This window comes from Octodon degus, unplaced genomic scaffold (assembly GCF_000260255.1).
Source record: "Octodon degus isolate 3935 unplaced genomic scaffold, OctDeg1.0 scaffold00191, whole genome shotgun sequence".
NCBI lineage: Eukaryota > Metazoa > Chordata > Mammalia > Rodentia > Octodontidae > Octodon > Octodon degus.
In genome coordinates, this window is record NW_004524767.1 from 2,102,045 (window position 1) to 2,109,737 (window position 7,693).

The window sequence follows — 7,693 nt, forward strand, 5'->3', positions numbered from 1 at the left end:
TATTACCTCGTGTGTCATCACCTCATGTCCTGAGGCAGCTCGGTTTGCGCTCTCCTAAGTGTGTTTGAGATTTCACCCATTCATGTATCTGATACAGATATTGTGCTTTGATCGATTTTCTTCTCACTTTTTCTCCACCGTTCAGGTGTACTGTGCTACACCATCTGCTCAGGTATGATACATTATCTTTTATGATGTAATATACATGTAGCTTCCTGCCAACTATTCCTTTTCCTTGACATATTCAGTTCATTTTCTACATTCTGTAAAAAGTTTTCATGCTGTATACTTAATAAATACACGTGTTTTCTTCACAAGACATAAAGTTACCAACCACTTTCAGTGCAAGTTATTTTAGAGTCACATGGACTTAATAACTTATTAATTGAGCTTTTAGATATGTTTCTAGTATCAAAGAGTACAGAGCCCTCTGAAAGTATTTAATTATTCAGCATGTATCAATTGTTAAGTCTAGATCCTAAGTTAGGTTTTTATATCACAACAAATAACAAAATTATTCCATAATTTTAGGTTTTCAATCCCATAACAAATAACAAAAATAGTTTTATAATTTTATCAAGATAAAACATTTTCTGGTAGTTTTTAACTTTCTTGGGCTGCTAAATGGCTGCCTCATGGATACAATTATTAGTTTCCTTCTAAGTTTTCATATGCTTTTGAGAAACCAATATGTTTGAGCATTTTGGTTTCTTTTTTTTTTTCCCTTTGGCTTTCAAATAAGTTGGTTTAATGCCAGACAATACAGATTTCAAAATAGAACAAAGATTCAAAGAGCAGACTATGGCAGGATTATAGGTTGAGTTTACATTAAATTCACAGTTGAGGTATGAATAGTTGAATGAAAATTAGAGACAATAGGCCACTCTATGCTATTTTCTTTTTTAATGAAATTTTATTCTTACATGTACAACACACTCCAAGAACACATTTCATTCTAGTTATAGGTGTCAAGACATATTATGGTAGGGCATCCAGATAACTGAATAGGAATGAAATTCCAGGTCACCATCATTGTACACACAAGGAACAGTTTATTTTTTTGTCAGATTTCTTAATTCTACCTGTTGCCAGGGTATACTTTCCCTCGGCCTTCATTTTTAGCTCCTTAAGTTCTTCTGCTCCTCTTTCTGCTTCTGTTTGAATGCTCTATCTTCCTCATCCATCTTCTTGGCCTGTTTCTTGGGCTGCTTCAGGGGCTTCTTCTTGCCACTTTTGTGGCTAGACATGGCACCTGCACATGCTCCAGAGCCGAGCTCAGAAGCCAGCAACACTGTTTGATCATATTGAAAGTATTAAAATAGTATTCCTATAGAATAAGCACTTGCCTGGTAAGCACAAGGGCCTGAGTTCAATCCCCTGTTCCGCAAAAATGAATAAATAAATAAATAAATAAATAAATAAATAAATATTCCTAGATTGCAAGAATTCAAAGTGTATTTTCAAAGTGTATTTCCTACTGTTTTATATTCCTCTTTTCCAGTTTTGAATATTTCTCAAAACTAAGACCTTTTCTGGTGGTCACTTGTTCAAGTATCTCAAGTAATCTGGATGCATGAATGGGCAATTGATTCATGCACCTCATTTTTCTGAAGAGACAGCTTGGCACAACTGAAGCAAATTTGAAATTTCTGATCCCAAATTGGAAATATTGTGTTAAGTGTAATTCAAACATGAATGCTAGAATAGGGATAATGGTTGCTTCTGAGAATATACCATTAAGAAAAATACATTAATGATTCCAAGTTTGTGAGCAACTGCTCCCACTGCTTATGTGGCTGTTCAGTGCAAAGCACTGTTTTTTTTTTTCTCAGTGAAGTTTGGGGTCCATATAAAACATCCTTTCATACCTGACGCAAGTTCTTAACCAGCTTATAGGTAGAAAAGATATATATATATATATATATATATATAGAGAGAGAGAGTGTGTGTGTGTGTGTGTGTGTGTGTGTTTGTGTTTTGAGGGGAAGGAGTCAGTGTTTTTTTTCTGCACAAATGTTGAAAAACACAATTTAAGTGCACAAACAAAGCATGTTTCTGATACCGAGCCCCATAGCCTGGTGATGGGCTGTGTAGTTCACAAGCTTTCTGGTAAGAGCAAACACTGTTCTGCTAAACATTTCTTTTCAGACAGTTCCCAATAAGGGCTGGTGGATTCTCAGTTCTCATGAGATAAGAAGAAAATAACAGGTTGAGGTGAACATTTTCAGCTGTTCACAAACTTACAGAGAAGAAACATACTGTTCTCCTAGGACAAAGTGAATGGGGTATAAAGACAGTTCCACTAACTGATGCTTCTGTAGGCTGCAACTCAAGGCTTGGGGAAAGAAGCATCACTTCAGGGCCACTGACCTTACTCTGTCTGCAACGTGAATGGAAGGCAGTCACACGTATTGCATTATATAGCCGAGCACGCTCTGTCTAGGTGATTTACAAGGCTCTGGCTCCTGGTCTTCAACATGCAGACAGCTTCAGGGTGCTTAAAGTAGAAACAGGCTTATTAATCTACTCCTTAAAACATCAGTCTACCTCAGCGATTCCATCTGAATCCTGTCTTCTTCAGTTATGACTGGTTATGAATCTTATTTCTTCGATAACATCTGAGAATATTGGCTTTTTATACTTAAATGACCCACCAAAGTGAGACGTTTGGATCATTATCTTACTGAGCTCCACAGAATTCTGTCTGTCTCTTTATAAACAGATGCGACAAATGTAGATCTTATAGGTCATGGAGTTTATGGGTGTTCATGGAAGGGCTCAGTGTGAGGAAAATGATTCCACAGTCTGTGAACCTTAACTGCTTTTCCTTCTTAAGAAGGAAAACTGAGTTTGGGGGTAAAAATCTGCCCTTTAGTTTTATATAAAAATTTTGGATTAAGTGAGAGGAAAAAATGTCATGCTTAGTCTAATTTTTACATAAAATCTGCTGATTGTCAGTTCCTTCTTGGGCCATATGTGTGGGGCGTTTTATTCATTTGAAGCGTGCCTGTATACATGCTTTTTTGCTAGTAACCCACTGTGCAGATGCCACTGTGAAAATAATCAGCAGTGCAGCATAAAATCCTTACACTGTTCGGGTGACAGACATGGAAGGGTGGCAGGAATAAAGACAATACAAAGGCAAGTTTGGAGGCTTTTTTCGCAATGAAGGGACATAACGTGATCAGTTCTCTTGCCTGCTGAGTTCACCACTGGGGAACAGGCTGAAAATGCCCCACACCCAGATTGTAACAAATGAGGTCTGCTTTTTTTTTTTTTTTTTTTTTTTTTGTAAAGTATAAATTACAAACTTTCTATAGCATTTGCTCTACTTGCTATTTGCAGTTTACTTGCTGCAATTTCAAGATGATACTCGCAATTTTAAAGGCAGTAGGCATTGAGCTCTCTATGGGGCTGAAATGGCACGGTCCTAAGATACGGAGTTTATCACAGTACTTTTCTGTAGAAAGTCATTGCTCTGTTAACACATGGATTATTGTCCCAAGTCCTATTTATGAGAGCATTGCCATGTGCATCTTTTTATAGTATACTACTGTGCATTACATAATACTTCTTAATATTATGGATAAATTGTTTAAAATATCTTTGCACATTATAGGGTCTTGTTATGGAATCACCCCTTTGTAAATAACAGTTCAAATTTGTTTGTAGTTACATGGAACTACATCAGAATGTTGTGAATAATGCAACATCCTGATTTAAAATTTTTAACTGGAGTCTAATGTTTCCTTTTCTAAAGGTCCATTGTTCATGTTCATTGTTTAGTAGTATTTTTTTCTTCTTTAGTGTTTTTCTCATTTGAAAGGGATCATTTATTATGACATTGAAACACCATTTGTTTATTGTTTTTTCAATTTAATTTTTTAATTTATTTTCATTTTTTTGTGGAACCGGGGATTGAATTCAGGTACTTGTGCTTTCCAGCGAAGCACTTATTCTACTGAGCCATCTCCCTGGCCCCCACCATTTGTTTGCAGTATGAAGGAATATATGGCTTTGAGAGTCTGGTGAATCTTACAGTTTTAAATGAGACAAGGTGGATTTTTAAAAGAATTCATGAAGTATTATTTTAGTTATCAGGTTTAAAAGGGTGCAGTGATTAAAAACTGACTAAGTACTGCATAATTTTATTTAGTTTTTCTACTCAAATCATTTCTAAACCTGATCTATTTTTATAGAAATGACAATATAGGTGGGAGAGAAAGTGTTGATTACTACTGTAGAAGGATCTATTTAATTTAATTTTTATAATTTTCTTTTATTTTGAAGAGTGGAAACAACAGCAAGAAAAACAAAAGCCAGGACAGAAACAGGGTAACCTATAACAATACATACATTACAGATTTTTAAAACAAGAGTATCTGATCAACAGTGATTCATATATTATTTGTTTTTATTGTCAAATCTGTTGCTCAGATTAACAGACATAGTTACACAAGATGGGACATTACCACATGCTTTCAAGAAATCTTAAATATTTGTTCTTGTCTCTCATTTTCTTTTATTACCATTTTAAAAAATTACCTTAAAGGGGACATAGTAATAATTGATATGACATTAGAAATGGTAGACATTTAAATGACCAAAATGACAGGTGTGGGGCCAGGAAGATGGCTCGGTGGAATAAGCGTTTCCCTGGCAAGCACAAGGGCATGAGTTCAATCCCTGGTTCCGCAAAAAAAAAAAAAAAAAAAAAAAAAGACAGGTGTTTCAAGCATGGTTTTAGTATTACACATTGCGGTCCTTAGTTCACAGATATCAACATGTAGAGTTAGTCAGGGTGAGAATTCTACCCATTAACTGCTATTTTCAAAAACCTGAAAAAAATTCTTAGTACCATTGCCTTATCCATCTTGTATATATACATGTATGATTTTGTCTCTACATTATTTCCTAATTTTTCTTCTTTCTCTCTCCTTGTTTTTAAATCTTTAAGTTCTGTTTCTTTCCATTTAACTGTGTCTGTTATACCCTTCAGTTTTCATTTCTTCCTTTGAGTTCATACACTAGGGAGACAACATGACATTTAACCATGTGGATCTCATTTATTTCACTTATGAGTATAGCCTCAAGTTGCATCCACTAACCTACAAAGGCTTCAAGTTTGTTTTTCTTCAGAGCTGAGGGATACTCAGTTGTACAAAAAATACCACATCTTTTTCATCCAGTCCTCAGGTGATGGGCATTTTGGTTGTTTCCAAGATTTAGCTATCACAAGTTGTGCTGCTATAAACATAGGTGCACATATATCACTATGATATGTTTTCAGTTCCTCCCAAAAAATTCCCAGTAGGGGGATAGCTGGTTTGAGTGGGATTCCCAGTCCTAGTTTTTTGAGGAATCTCCACACTGATTTCCATAATGGTTGCACCAGTCTACATTCCCACCAGCCATGGAGAAGGGTTCCTTTTTCCCCACAGCCTCTCCAACATTTGTTGTTGCTTGATTTCTTTATGACAGCCATTCTTTCTGGGGTGAGATGGTATCTCAGTGTTGTTTTAATTTGCATTTGTTGTTTTCTGCCCGCTCCCTCCCCCCACCCCCAGCACCGCTCTGGCTGCACCGTGCTTGCTCTGAGCTCCCGGCTCCTGCTAAGCTTGCGCAGCCACCACCTCCCTCAGCCAACATCATGATTATCTACCGGGACCTCATCAGCCACGATGAGATGTTCTCCGACATTTACAAGATCCAGGAGATCTCGGATGGACTGTGCCTGGAGGTGGAGGGCAAGATGGTCAGTAGAACAGAGGGTGCCATTGACGGAGCGCTCATTGGTGACAATGCCTCTGCTGAAGGCCCAGAGGGCGAAGGCACCGAAAGCACAGTAGTCACTGGTGTAGATATTATAATGAACCATCACTTGCAGGAAACCAGCTTCACAAAAGAGGCCTACAAGAAATATATCAAAGATTATATGAAATCAATCAAAGGCAAACTTGAAGAACAAAGACCAGAAAGAGTAAAACCGTTTATGACGGGGGCTGCAGAGCAAATCAAGCACATTCTTGCTAATTTCAAAAACTGTCAGTTCTTTATTGGTGCAAACATGAATCCAGATGGCATGGCTGCTCTCCTGGACTACCATGAAGATTGTGTGACCCAATTTATGATTTTCTTTAAGGATGGTTTAGAAATGGAAAAACGTCAATGGATTCGATGGTAACCTTGGATCTATCACTTGTCATAACTGGCTGCTGCTTGTCATCTACACAACACCAGGATTTTAGACAAATGGGACTGATGTCATCTTGAACACTTCCTTTATTTTGACGTTGATTTATTTGGAGTGGAGGCATTGTTTTTTTAGGGAAAAAACACGTCATGTAGGTTGTCTAAAAATAAAGTGCATTTAAATTCATTTGAGAGAATGCCTCTTAGTTTAATACATATCTAAACTAAGTCCATTGTAGTGTTTGTGGAGAAGATAGAACCTGGTCAGAGACCACTGCTAAAAAGCATAAGACTGTCTGCAAATAACTTCTGCAGTAGAACTACTTCTGAGACTGGAATATAAAACAAGAATCAAAGTTTTAATTCTGAGTTGCAGAGAAGGGAAAGAGACTATGTTCATAGCAGTGCCAACATTTGAAGTGGAGCTTTACATATTTCATCACCTACAATGGAAGTAGTTAACCCTGGAAAAGATTACCAAAAGAATAAAAAGACTTAACTCAGTTGGAAAAAAATAATAATAATTTGCACTTGTTGAAAGGCCAGTGATGTGGAGCATTTTTTCCTGTATTTATTTGTCTCTTGTATTTCTTCTTCTGAGAAGTGTGTATCCATCTCAGGTGCCCATTTTTGGTTTGGTTCTTTAAATTTTGGGGCTTGGGAAAACAGGATGAGCTGAGATAAAAACCTCAGTGGTAGAACACATGCTTGGCATGAGTGAGGCCTTGGTTTCAAGGAAGAGGACTGAAAAGAGCAAAGAAAGGAAAGGAAAGAAGAAAAGAAAAAAGGAACAGAAGAAAGAGAAAATTAATATATTAAAGGAGAAAATAGTATCCATTAGAGTTGGGGCCAAAGAAGTAGTAATACCTTATAAGGAAAGAGCTTCTTCTGAGAAATATTTGCATCTAATTGTTAAGATCCTTTTTTACATTTTAATTATTTCTCTGCTGTGAAATTTTTCTTTATAGCTGAGGAATACTCAGTTGTACAAAAAATACCACTTTTTTTGTTCAGGTTTTAGAAAATATTTTTCAAAATTTTAAAGAATTATGAGATGAGGGGATGGTGAATGAAAGCAAAAGACAGGAAAAGGAATATTGTGGGAGGGTCCTGCTTCAAGGTTGTATATAGTGAGATTTTTGGACTTATGTGCCAACATGAGAAGTATATAATTCTTTATCCTATGTTAAAATATAATCTAATTTTTAAATGATTTTTATCATATTATGCAGGGACTTAAAGTTCAACATATGAATAGTTGATGAAAAATACCCGCTCCTTATTATGCCTAAGATGTTTGAAATGCAGTGAAATAGTGAGGTTAAGCTTAAGAGCCTAAAATGTTTGATAATAACAATAAGCTTGTCTTCTGGAGGGATAACAACCTAAGTTTGCAGACCAAAATTAGTGAAAAAGGAGGGCTACAAGGAAAGCCAACATTTTGGCCCTAGCCTTCTAAGGTCAATTAAGACTCAGGACATATGAGAACTTGTACTGTAAC

At 36.4% G+C, this 7,693-nt stretch overlaps 1 pseudogene; it reads left to right on the plus strand.

The window, feature by feature from the left end:
* Positions 1-5,627: 5,627 nt before the first annotated feature.
* On the plus strand, positions 5,628-6,273 carry LOC105743944 (annotated as a pseudogene).
* Positions 6,274-7,693: the final 1,420 nt, after the last annotated feature.